We start from the raw sequence: 13,719 nt of genomic DNA, 5'->3' as shown, positions 1-13,719 counted from the left end.
AGTTAGTATAAAAGCCTATTTTAAGTAGTCTATACTAGAATCCTATAAGGCTTAACGCTAGTACCTATCCTATTCCTCTTCTTTATAGCGACGCTACTCCTAGCCCTAGAATCCTAGAACACCGCTACGAGCGGCTTCGTAGACGATACGAATATCCTAGCGAAGTCTTCCTCGACTAAGGAGAACTATAGGCTACTAGAAGAGAAGTACAAGATCTACGAGGACTAGGCTAGGAGGTATAGGGCTCGGTTTACCCCAGAAAAGTACAATCTAATACACTTTACGAGCCGGCTACGGTTCTATAATATATAAGCTTCTATCTAGATATAGAGGTATACGACTAACCCGGCAAATTAGCTTAGGATCCTCGGACTATAGGTAGACCCGGCGCTACGGTAGAGGAAGTACGTATAGGCAATATTACGGAAAGCTAAATAGAATATAGCATTATACTAGAGGCTCAATACGTCTATATAGAGGGCGGACTTTCGGTAGTTACGACTTCTATATACGGCTATTATACGGCCAGTCCTTACCTATAGTAGCTAAGTATAGTCCTTAGGCGAGAGGGCCTACCTATTAAAGGGACTCGTTACGCCGTTAGCGAAGATCTAAAACTAATGCCTAAGGAAGGTCACCGGGGTATATAAGTCGATACTAATAAGGATACTTAAGTACGAGACCGCTATACCGCCGATCGACCTATATATCTAGGGACTATAGACCTCCTACTTAGGTAAGTCGGTAGAGTACCTAGTATAGAAGGTCATCGCTAGTATAGTAGTAAGGGCCCGTAAGTTAGTACTAGCGTATAAGGGCATTCGACCCGGAAATAAGCCGAACTACCGGGTAAGGGACGAATAGCTAGTAATAAAATAGGAGGGTAAGAAAACGTTTATAGAGCAACTATAGAAAGAGAGGTAGAACAACTAGGTTATAGGGTATAGTAGACGCCCTTAGCTAGCGGGATAACCTAACGAATAGTTAGCTACGAAATCCGCGGTCAAGTACCCCCCGAAGCTTATCTACTACCGCCTTACGAGGGTATAGAGTAGTATAGCAACCTAACTACGAAGCGAACACATCGGCCTCTAGGGGTACCTATTATAGAGGAAGGTTCTAGAATACACAAATATTAGCTACCCCTACGGCTATTACTCCTAGAACGTACGGTACGTACTCCTTATCTATCCGAGGTAGTCGTTAGGAAGGGGGGAGTAGATAGTAAAGGCGAGGAACCGGACGATTAAGGCACTTCTTAATAACGTTAAGGACCTACGGCGTATTACGAACTAGATACTAGAGAAGGGCTAGCTAGAATAGTACCGTCTAGTAGGAGTAGTATAGGAAGAGAGGATACGGCGTAGCGCGACGAGACCGGCTAGGAGCGGGGGCTAACGGGGTAGTGATATAGACTACGTACGTTTCAAGGGAAAGCTAATCTAGATAAGGAGAAGTCGGGGGCGGGAAGGGTTTTTACCTATTCGGGGTTCCCTTTATATATAATAATAGATATATACCTATATAGGCCGAATAGGGTCCTAGAATAGGGGAATAACAAATCTATCTATCTATATAATACGTAGATATAAAACTAAGCTTATCGACCTTGATCTACTAAAACTTAGTCGTAGCTTATCTTAGCTTTAGACTCGTATAGCGAATTTAGACGACCTGACTTCGTTAGCTCTACGCTAAAGCGTAGCCGGGTACTTTAAGCGAGTATAAGCGAGTATCGACAATTATCGACTAATTAGAAGCTTAGGAGGGTCGTTAGGGGTCTAATTCGTATAGTAAGTCTAAGGTTAACTAGGAAATATTACGTTAGAAGTATAGAAAGTTATTATACGGGCTTATATAGGGTGTTTCAAAAGTAGAGTATATGTTATATATATCTATCTAGAATAGACAAGTATTACTCTTAAAGAGGCTATAGGTAACTAATTAGTTACCTAATTCTTAGCGTACGTAGCCTTAAGTTTTCATAATAGGCTATTACCTATATATACGCTTAGATTGTAATATACCCCCTTAGCTCGTACGCTAGAGTAAATAATCTAATCCTATATAATCGTATATACTCTATTATAACTACCCTCCTATCTATAGTAGTAACGTAAGGCCCTCGGTATTACTACTACTATAGTAAGGGTAAGTTAGTTATTCTAAGTAAAGTAGGCTAAGGTAAGTAAGGTAAGCTTTATACCCCTTCTTTATTCCTTTATATGTTACTTTTACTACTAACGTGGTTTACTACTTAGCGGGCTATACTACTAAGCGGGCTACTTTTACTAAGAACTATACTACTTCTACTTTGATTATGACAGTATCTTAACACGACGACATCGTATAGAATTGTTACTAGGAGGACAATCCCTCTTTAGATTCTTCGCTATCTAGTAAGTCTACTTAATAGGTATTACGTTAGAAGTATAGGAAGTTATTATATAGGCTTATATAGGGTGTTTCAAAAGCAGGTTATATATTGTATATATCTATCTAGAATAGATAAGTGTTGCTCTTAAAGAGGCTATAGGTAACTAATTAGTCACCTAATTCTTAGCGTACGTAGCCTGAAGTTTTAATAATAGGATGTTGCCTATATATACGCTCGGATCGCGACACACCCCTTTAGCTCGTACGCTAGAGTAAATAAGCTCATTCCTATATAATCGTGTATACCCTATTATAACTACCCCCCCTACCTATAGTAGTAACGTTAGGACCTCGGTATTACTACTACTATAGTAAGGACAAGTTAGCTGTTTTAAGTAAAGTGAGCTAAGGTAAGTAAGGTAAGCTTTATACCCCTTCCCTTATTTCTCACTTTTACTACTACCCTTATTACCTATATAATAAAGTATAGATTATATAACTGTTACCGGTAAGATAGCTTAGGTAATAGTCCCGTTATACGGACTTTTACTTAAGTATATAATCATCTTACCTACCGGCAAACATTAGAGGTCCTAAGTTCATTCTAGGGGTAGCCTTAGTCCTATCGTATACTTAAATATATATTGTCGTCCGCTTAACTTATTAAATTGTCTAATAATTACTCTATACTAAGTTATTTCGCTCCGGCGAATAGTAAGAGAGCTCGCTCTACCCCTAGGGAGTATAAGATACTAGTTAGTAGCGTAATGTACTAGGCTGTCTACGACAGAGCTTATACTATATAAGGTGTAATAGGGCTCTAATAGGTAATACCGGAGTAACGGTATCGGAAAGTTAAAAAGATACCTTTAGGGTGCCTTACTTTCTATACTTTTAAAGGTCATTACCTTAGGGTGGTGACACCTTTTTGTTTTAGGCAAGTATGTGCTATATATAAGGTACGAAAGTAGCGGATAATATAGTAATAAGTTAGTAGTATTATTACTAGTAGTAAGTTAGAGGCGTTTCTCGCTTTCTAATTAGACGCGCTACTTTTATCGCGCGCGCGTACGCTACTACTAGTAATAGGGGTGTTTCTCGCCCTTACGCTATTAGCTAATAGGAGTCCGAGAAATACCTAGTAATATTAGTACTAGGGCCGTACCGGTAAATAGTAGATACCTACTCTAGAGTCGTTATTATCTCTAGTATTAGTAGCTACTAGTAGCCGTATTTTACGCCTACTAGCGCTTCGAGAGAGGTATCCGTAAAGATAAAGCTGTTCGATATTTGTTTCGAGATAAGGTAAGGTATAGCTACTACTATAGGCTTCTTAAGCGTCTTTTAGCGCGTTACCTTCTAATACGGTTATAGAGGGTACTAAGGTATATAGGTATACGCCTTCCTAAGCTATATTAAGTAGCTTAACGAAGTACTTATACTTCTATAGTAGAAGTTAATACGGACAAGGCGTAAGATAGGGCGTAAACGTATTAATACCTTAGAATCGAATAAGTTCTATAAAGAAGAGAAGATAAGAAAGTCGCAAAGCCGCGATAAAGTAAACGTCGAGGTTAGGGTCTAGGGTCCGGGCGCGCTAGCGCACTAGGTCACGTGACACTAAGTGTAGCCTTACGAGGTAAACCGTGACGGAAGTAGCTTAGTTAGCCCGTCTATAGGTATATTGTTAGTATTAAGATACTATTACGGGTAGTGATCTATAAGATGATAGTATAGGGTTACCGTAAAATAAGCGTTGTTTAGTAAGGCTACGAAAGAGAAGCGCGAAGCGCGCGAGATAAATAAGGAAGCGCTAAGGCCCGCGACGTTACGGTAGTAGTAAACCGTAATAGTATTCCCCCTTTAGATCGCTATTCGTCCTCGGACGGCTCTGTCTCTATAGTAGTATATCTACGAAAACTATTAAGATATAGTATCTTAAAGGGAGTTCATAATTAGGAAGTGATCTAGTAGCCTAAGGCATCTACGATAACTTAGCTTATAGGGAGATACCTTCTCTCTCCTTTAGCTTAGAAGGACATCTAATATAATCAATATATTAGTTCCTAATATATTACTATATACTCGTGCTATTAGTTAGTTAAAGATTAATCTCTTACTCTACTCCGCTACTATCTACCCGTACCTGTTTAATAGATTATAAGCCCGGGTTTATATAGGAATAAGAGCAACCTATATCAGTATAGGTTACTTATATCCCTTACTATTGTAGCAGAAAACATCTAGGAATTAGAAGTCTACCCCGTCTATCCTATTAAGGAGCTTAGTTCGATACTAAGTAATAGGTAACCTAGATAAGGACTCTATACGGCTTACTTAAAGCTAATACCTTAAAGATACTCTATAGGTAGAACTGTATCTAGATACTATTAAGAAGGACTTTAAGTAAGTCATTTGAAGCTCTGCTAGGAGAGACAGACCTATGTCCTAGCCCCGAGACCTTATACTACTCCTTCTTTACTTTACTAAGTAGGCCTTAGTATCTATACCTACGAACTTTCCTATTCTATACTAGAAGCCTTAGTAGGATCTAAGCCACTACTTTAGAATATATATACCTTATTACATTACATCTAATCTATTATAGATTTATACTGAGAGAAGATAGAGGAGAAGGGAGGCAAAATCCTAATTCTTAGGAGGGATAATTAGAAGAGATAGTTCAACCTTTAGAGATATAAGATAGAGAGCTAATTAGCATTCTTTGTAATTAATAACCTAATAGAAGTGTCTTTTAACAATATTAAGGGCAAGACTCTAAAACTCTAAGAAGTGGCTATACCTAAAGAGATCCTTAATACGCTAATATAGACAAGACATAATATAGTATACAACTTTAGTATCCTTAGTAGGATTATAGAAGAAGATGAAATTGAGCTTAAGGGCTTATATAAATCTAGAAGAGCTACTAAAAAGTAGGTGTATCTCTAGAACAAGTATAGCTAGGTGCTACCAACCTATATATATAAGCTTAAAAAGCAATTTGTGACCTTTGAGATGAGTAAAGAGTTCACTATTAGATCTGTATAGATATACCTAGTTTCTCTTAGAAAAATGATTGCTAATATTGACCTAGAGGGTTAGTATTATAGGAAAGCTAATATGAGGATGACCTAGCTCTTAAGCTCACTACTACCTAGCTACTATATAGCTAGGGATACTATTATAGCTTAGCTAAAGATAGATCATAAAAGGACCTTAAAGATCCTTAAAGCTTAAGAAGCTAGGTTAGATCCCTCTAAGGCTAAGTATAGTATAGTAGCTACCTAGGTCAAGCCCTTAGGTCTAGTAAGACCACTCTCCTACCTTCTCTATAAGAAGGATCATCTAATCAAGGACTGCCCTAGTCTGCCTAAGGCAAGAAAGGTCCTTAGATCTTATTTCTAACCACTATCTTACTAGACTATAACATATATTAAGAAGAAGTGAACTCTACTACCTACTTTAAGGAGGATACTAAGAGAGAAGTCCTCTATAGAAGAACTTAAGAAAATAGTAAAGAAACTTAGCTCTAATATGCTGTTACTCTAGAAGAACTAGGCCCAGTCTTATACCTCTAAAGTAAAGAAGACTAGAAAAGGTTTTTCTGCCTAAGAGTCACGTGACTTATGCAGCTCATCCCTAGAGACAATGTCTAATAATAATAAGTATAATAAAGTAGCTCACTTAACTGTAGAAGTCTAAGGCAAGTTCCCCTCGTTAGAGTAGTTACTTAACTCCTATACTTCATCCTATATAACTGACTAAAGCTACCTCTTTAGATCTATAACTCCCTTAATAAGGAAGAAATGGATCAAAGTCGGAGGTAGTTTTTATTAGCCACTTATATTAGGAATGTAGAGATGAGTAGGAGAGCTAGTAGAAAAGTTGTTTTAGAAGATGTCCTACTTATACCTAAGCTAGGAGTAAACCTGGTTTTATAGAACCAGTTTAGCAAGTAGTTTAGTGTTTAACCTCTATCATTTTCTCTTGTTTCCCCCTCTAGTAAGACTGTTGTCTAGATAAAGCTCCTTAGGAGGGTTCTATTTATTAATATGATTTCTCCTCTCCTATAAGAACGGGCATATTACTTATCATATGCACTACTAATAGAGAATGCCTTTGTGACTACTTAATTAGAGACCGACCTGAAGTAGTAGGAGCTTTAGTATAGAAGATTTGTACACTTTAGGAAGAATTTGCTCTAGAATCTTTATAAGGTAACAGACTTAAAAGAACCTATTCCTATCCCTAAGGATAGCTTTCACTAGTATAGAGTATGTTCAATAGTAAAGATGAAGAAGTATAAAGGCAAAGTTATAGAGAGAAGACCTAAAAGACGTGCCCTTATATCTATTGACATATATAGCCTACTACTAATCTTAAGACTAGGATTTAAATACTAGCTTAAGATTATTAACAACTTCTCTAGGAAGAAGTGGACCTTTCCTCTTAGGAAAAGAGAAGATGCTCTAGTTGCTCTCTAGAACTAGAAGATCAAAGCAGAGAGGAAATTATTAGCGTAGCTAAAAGCAGTAAGGCTTAATAATACAAAAGAACTTATTATATTAGTAAAGTAGTAGGAGAAGGATTTAGGGATTAGGCTCGAGCCGACTAAGGCATATAACTCTCTATAGAATAGACTAGTTAAGAGGTCAATACAAACCTTAGAGGACTCTATAAGAGCAATGCTTAAAGAGGCTAAAGTGCCGGTTGAATTTTGGTTTAAAGCACTAGAGGCCCAAACTTATATAAGGAACAAACTACTAAATAGCCTAGATTACGATAGGTTCAAGGTTTCACTAGATAAGGCTTTTGATAGTATCAAACCGACTATCAACTATTTGAAAGCTTAGGGATATAAAGCTATTGTCTATATAGACACAAGATTTCAACCTTAATAGGCAAGAAGTGACAAGCTAATCAATAGGGGTAAAGAAGTAGTGTTTATTAGGTATATTAAAAACATAGCTAAAGCCTAGCTCTTTTAGGAACTAGATATAAGAGCTGTTAAACAACACATATATATAGACTTCTTTAAGGACCAGCCTGGAGGTGATATAGGTCTCAATGTTCTAACATTGAATCTACTAAGCAGTGCACTAGCTAGGAAGCCCTTAGGAAGGCCGAGGAAGAACGTATCCTTAGGACAATCTACCTACTATTTAGGCGTCTATTAAAGCACACCCGAATTAGATTAGCCAATTGAGAGCCCTAAAGTCGCTTAGCCGAGAAAGCTGTTTATGTAATTTCCCTAACCTCCGGAGAACGTAGGGGAATTTTAGAAAATCGATTAGCTAATTAAGAGAAGCTCCCTAGATCCCTAGGAAATAGACGTTACTAGGTCATAAGTAACGGTCCCTCAATCATCCCTTAGAAAGAGAAAGGCTGACTATAATGTTAAGGGCTATAACATAAAATAGAAAGCCCTAAAATCTATAGTCCCTAAGCCCGAACTAACTACTAAAGTAGGAGAAGCAATAGACCTCTTAGAGAACCTTGCTGCTTTTTACTAAGCTTTCTTTATAGCTATACAATTAGTGGACAGTTCAATACTATAGGATAGCGAATTCCTAGAAGAGGTTGAGGAAATGGCCTTTATAGTTACTATAGAAGCTATTATATATAAGTAAGAGGTCCTAATTCCAAAATCCTATAAGGATGCTATAAATGACAAGAAATAGGGACATCTTTAGAAGGAAGCAATCTAAAAGGAACTAGATACTCTATAGAGTAACAACACCTAGGAAAATTCTGTTCTACTAAAAGGAGCAAATCTAGTTACATTAAGACAGGTCTTTAATATTAAGAGAAGCATTAGTAGAGCTATTAAAAAGTTCAAGGCTAGAATAGTTATAAGGGGCTTCTTACAGAAGTTTAGTGTTGACTTTATAGAGACATTTACACCTACAGTAAGATAGGACACCCTTAGGGTGTTTATAGCTATTATGTATAAGAAGGATCTTCATCTTTACTAAGTAGATATAAACAATACATTTATAGAAAGTACCCTCTATAAAGACATCTTTATATTACCACTACTAGGAGTTAAGCTTCTACTAAATATAGTGTTCAAAATCCTTATAAGCTTATATAGACTTAAGCAAGTAGCTAGAGATTAGAATCAACTCTATATATCAAAGCTTAGAGAGATTGGATTCACATAGTTAGAAGTAGATCTATGCCTACTTATCTATAAGAAGAGGGAGATTATAATCCTTATATATAGATGACATTCTAATTACTATACTAAAGTTAATAGATGTTCTCTAGTTCAAAAGAGAACTTAGTAAGATCTTCAAGATTAAAGATCTAGGTGAACCTAAAAAGATCCTTAGTATAAGAGTTATAAGGGACAGGAAGAGAGGAATCCTAAAACTTGACTAAGGACACTTTGTTAGGGATAGCCTAGCTAAGATAGGAATGAACTATAAGAAGGTAGCACCTACATACTCACCTATAGATAGCTATAAGGCCCTCAAACCTTTAAGCTATATAGATAAGAGGTGTAATAAGGTAGAGTACTAGAGTATTAATAGTACTTAGATGTAGCTAGCAACAATTATAAGGCTAGACATTGCTTTTGCCCTAGGAAGGATAAGCTCATTTATGAGTGACCTATCCACCTACTATATAAAGGCTTTAAAGAAGATCACTAGGTACCTGAGATTATACCCTAATCTAGGACTTCAGTTTTTAAAGTCTAGAAAAGGACACCTTATTAGACACTACGATTCTAATTATATAATAGACAAAGTAGACAGAGTCTTAATCCTTAGGTATGTCTTCTTCCTCTATAGGGCACCAGTTTCTTAGATAAGTAAGAAGCAAAAGTCTATAGCAACATCTATAATAGAGGCTGAATATATAGCTATGAATGTATATACGAAGCAGTCCCAATTCCTAGCTTTACTACTAAGGGAAATGGATTGTCTAGAGTTAGTAGGAGACTGTTCCTATCAACCAAGAATCACTAGAAACTAGGAGACTGTATCAAATTTGAGACCAGTCCAATTAAGAGGTGACAATCAAGCTACCCTCACCCTAGTGAAAGATGTACATGTTTATAACAAGTCGAAGCACATTGACATTGCCTATAACGCTATTAGGAAACTTTGGTAGAGGAGGCTTATTGCGGTTAAGTACACCCTAACCTCTAAGATAGTTGTAGACAGGTTTACAAAACCAAAGACTAGTCTACACTTCTAGAGGTTTATAAGCTAGCTTAACCTATTATAAAAAGGTCTAAGTACTATTGATAGGAAGTGAGCAGACTATAACCTCCTATACGAGATAAGTAGGAGTATTAAGATGTAGTATCTCAAAGGGAGTCAATAATTAGGAAGTGATCTAGTAGCCTAAGGCATCTACAATAACTCAGCTTATAGGAAGATACCTTCTCTCCCCTTTAGCTTAGATAGACATCTAACATAATCAACATATTGGTTCCTAATATATTACTATATACTCGTGCTATTAGTTAGTTAAAGATTGATCTCTTACTCTACTCCGCTACTATCTACCCGTACCTATTTAATAAAAACTATATTATCCTCTAGTCTACCTTGTTTAGCTTAAGTATCCTCTAAACCTTTAATATCCTCCTTACTGTCGATTACTATATCCGTCGGGCGGCTAAGCTAGTACGGCTATATAGAGGCTTAGGGTATATAGCGACATTCTTGTTCTAACGCTTATTATAGAGACTTCTATCCGTTATTATCTTTATAGAAGTAGGTATACGCGGTTCTATAGTAGCCCTAGCGTATTAAGTATCCGAGCCTATATCTATAGCGTTTGTTTCTATAGAGCTTTATAGGTCGACTATAGGCGTATCGACGGCGGCTATAGGATAAAACTCTATCGTACTCGTATTAAGTCTTATTAAGCGGCGTAACATCCTTACTTATAGCTTAGACGCCGTTACGGGCGTATTAGTTTACAGTATAACTACCGGTAGAGACGTACTCGCGTTCTCCGTAGGTAACTACCTAGACTTAGTATAAGATCGTAGTATACTAGTAACTCGGTCCTTATTAGGTACCTAGTCGTACGGCGGCTTAAAGTCGGCGGGTATAGACTTTATCGGAAAGTTATAGTATATTAAATAGGTACGAGTTACGTAGTAGTAGAAGACGGTAGATTATAGGAAAGACGAAGAAGGACCTAATAGGATAGCGTATATCTATATATAGTATCGCCGGTATTAGTATAGGTAGATACTACGTGTCCGGATGTTTACTAGCCTATAGGCTAGTAAACCCTAGTTACGTGATCTAGTTATATAACATACCTACACCTATATACTTGTCCTACGGCCTATATGTTCTTAACACTCCTACTCAGGCTATATAGTCTCCTACAATCCCTTTACGTAAGCTAGAGCTACCTTATAAAGTTTTAGAACTACTAGCTATTAAGGGGTTTTATTAACCTATTAGTAGCTCTATCCTTTATATAGTAGTAGATCGATCTCTGCGCCAAAACAAGACATATTCGAAAGCTCTTATCAAGGCCATTCTAACGATATATAAAGCAGGCCACTGCCCCTAGGACTGAGGGAGTTCTACCTTATTCAATCTAGACAGCTTGAAGCTCTCTTCACCCTGTTTCTTTAGCTCCAAACGCCGCGGAGGTGCCTAGCTACATTAGGCAACTCCTAGGCAATAGCAGCCTAGGCTACGGTACTAACGGCGCCTACGGCCCTATAGGCGAAGCCCCCCTAAGACAACTAGTAGCAACTTATAGAGGACGTAAAAAGTATAGAAACTAACGATCAGCTCCCTTACCGGTCTCTATAGGTAATGATCACTCAGCTACGTACGGCGCTTATACTGTCGTATTACCGAGGGTAACAAGAAATGAGGACGACGTCCTAGGCGATTAGTAAGGCTACCCGGAATCAACACCCCTATAGCTAGGCATCGGTCGCGGCATCGATACTAGGCCCCCGCCTAACGTACGATGTAGTTACGATCCGTATTGTAGCAAAGGAAGACTAGGCCGAAGTTACGAAGCTATCGAATAAGGAGCTCGCCTAACGAATCAACTAACTAGGGGTAGTCGTAGTGAACTAACAGTCTAACGGCACTCTATAGATCTATACTAGCTCTACTACTGCTAGGAGGTACCTAGAGGCACAGCTATAGTGGGCATCTAAGGTTGCGGCATTAGCGAAGGTCTTAACGAAACAATTCACGATCCTAGTCTACGACATGCCTAAGGAGTTTGACCTAACTAACTAGGGTCACCTACGCGCTCTCTAAGAGAACAACCCGGTCACTCTTAACTCTCTAATCTAGAAGGCGACTTGGCTCTATAGGAAATAGCCAGAAGGTAAGAAGGCCTCGGCGCTAATAGTATAGCTATAAGACGCGAAAGCGGCGGATCTAGCGATAGAATAAGGCCTAGTCTAGCAATATAGCCTCAAGATAGTAGAAAAGCACTCCTTATCCTTTCGTGTCCTCTAATACTTCAAATGCTAACAGTATAGACACCAAACCTACACGTGTATAAACAAGTAGGCCTACTCGAACTATATAGGAGACTATATATCTAGGGACTATATATCGACTACGAGACGGTACGCGAACTGTCCGGGGCACTACCTATCGTATAGTACGGAATGCCTATAGCGGAAACTAGCAAAAAACAAGGCAATCACAAACAGAACCGTCGCCCTAAGATTCTACGGCGACCGTAAGGCTAGCCTATACCGGAACTAACTAGCGGCGGTCGGGTATAAGCGCCCTAGGGCCGAGAACGATATAAAGGATACGTAACCTAGGGCGTACGGGAGGCCACGTGCTCTACTAGCTACGGCGAGGGAATCTAACTAGGCCCGGCTCCCCTTTAGTATATAGCCGATAGGCGTAGACTAGGACGTATAGGGCAGTAGGACATAGGACGATATAGAGGAAATGATTGTCGATGCTAATGACTAGCCTCGATACGCTTAGCATCATCTAGTATAACGTTAACTATAGCAAGGATATAGTCTAGAACCATTTCCTATACGAGGCGGACCCGCGCGTCTACTACGTCCTTACAATCTAGGAGCTATAGATTAACCCGTACTATAAGAGACTAACGACCTATAAGTTACTAGGCTACACGACATGCCTACGAGGCGACGGCAGACCCCGTACGTGCTTCTATGTTAGTAAGGACATACTAGAATCCGACTAGGAGGTAGTGTACTACGTAGACGAAGAAGGCGGGGGCGATATTACCTCCCTCTACGTAGGTAGTACCTAGATACACAACCTATATATACAACCGCTAGCCTCGAGGTCTAGCCGCGACCTAGGGGTCTACAGACACCTAGACAGTGCGCTTAAGAGACAAGGGTGCCACATCGTAGTAGGAGACTTCAATATATACTACCCTTCCTAGGAAAGCCTTATATAGCCGCACCCTATAGCCGACGAAGTACTCGACTTGATAGCGAGCAACGTAATTGCCCTTAGAACCCCGAAGGACCTGGGCACCTAGAAGAGAGGGGGACTCTAAGGCACGATCGACCTCTCCTAGATCTTAGATAGCCACTACTACACGGTAACCTACTATAGGATCGAACATAAACTCGAGGCGTCGTTAGACTATATACTAGTTAGGACCTCTATTACGACACAGATATAACGCACACTAGCGGGAACCCCTAAGCTAAACTAGGGAAAGGCCTACTAGGCCAACATCTAGGCGTACCTCGATAACTCTAAGAGGCTAGTCCAGATCGCGTAGTAGCAATATAACAGTAAAGACGAGATAGACGAAGCAGTCTAGGGGTTAACAGACGAAATAAGAAAAGCGACCTTACTTCACGTTCCGCTTGCCTAACTAACGACATGGTCCAAACTATACTAGACGCCGGAGTGCACTACGGTAGTAAGAGAAGCAAGGAGAGCCCGCCGGGTGTAGACGAGTAGCTATAGCGAGGAGGCCTAGAACATATATAGGGAGGCATGCTAATAGAAGAAAGCTATAATACGAAGGGAGAAAGTAGTCGGCTAGAGGGCTATAGTAGAAGAAATCGCCGGCAAGCTAGAGAGGATGTAGAAGCTAGCGAAATGGGCCCGACAGGACCCTATACAGGGCCCCTCCTTCTCTATCCTAGCGCTACAATCGCCTAGTGGCCCGGTTAGCGACCCCGAGGCCAAGGCGCGTCTACTAGCTAGCAAGTTCTTCCCGCCCCTAGTCGAGGCTAATCTAAGCGACATAAATAGCTCTACTCCCCTAGCCCCTAGTATCGCGGTCTAATAGGAGCTGTCCGAGGGAGAAGTTGCCGCTATACTAAGGAAGTTGCCGGCGAAGAAAGCCCCGGGGCCGGATAGGATCCCAAAC

The sequence above is a fragment of the Fulvia fulva genome, chromosome 2 (assembly GCF_020509005.1).
Source record: "Fulvia fulva chromosome 2, complete sequence".
In the NCBI taxonomy this organism is placed as follows: domain Eukaryota; kingdom Fungi; phylum Ascomycota; class Dothideomycetes; order Mycosphaerellales; family Mycosphaerellaceae; genus Fulvia; species Fulvia fulva.
Note: the sequence above shows the minus strand (reverse complement) of the source record.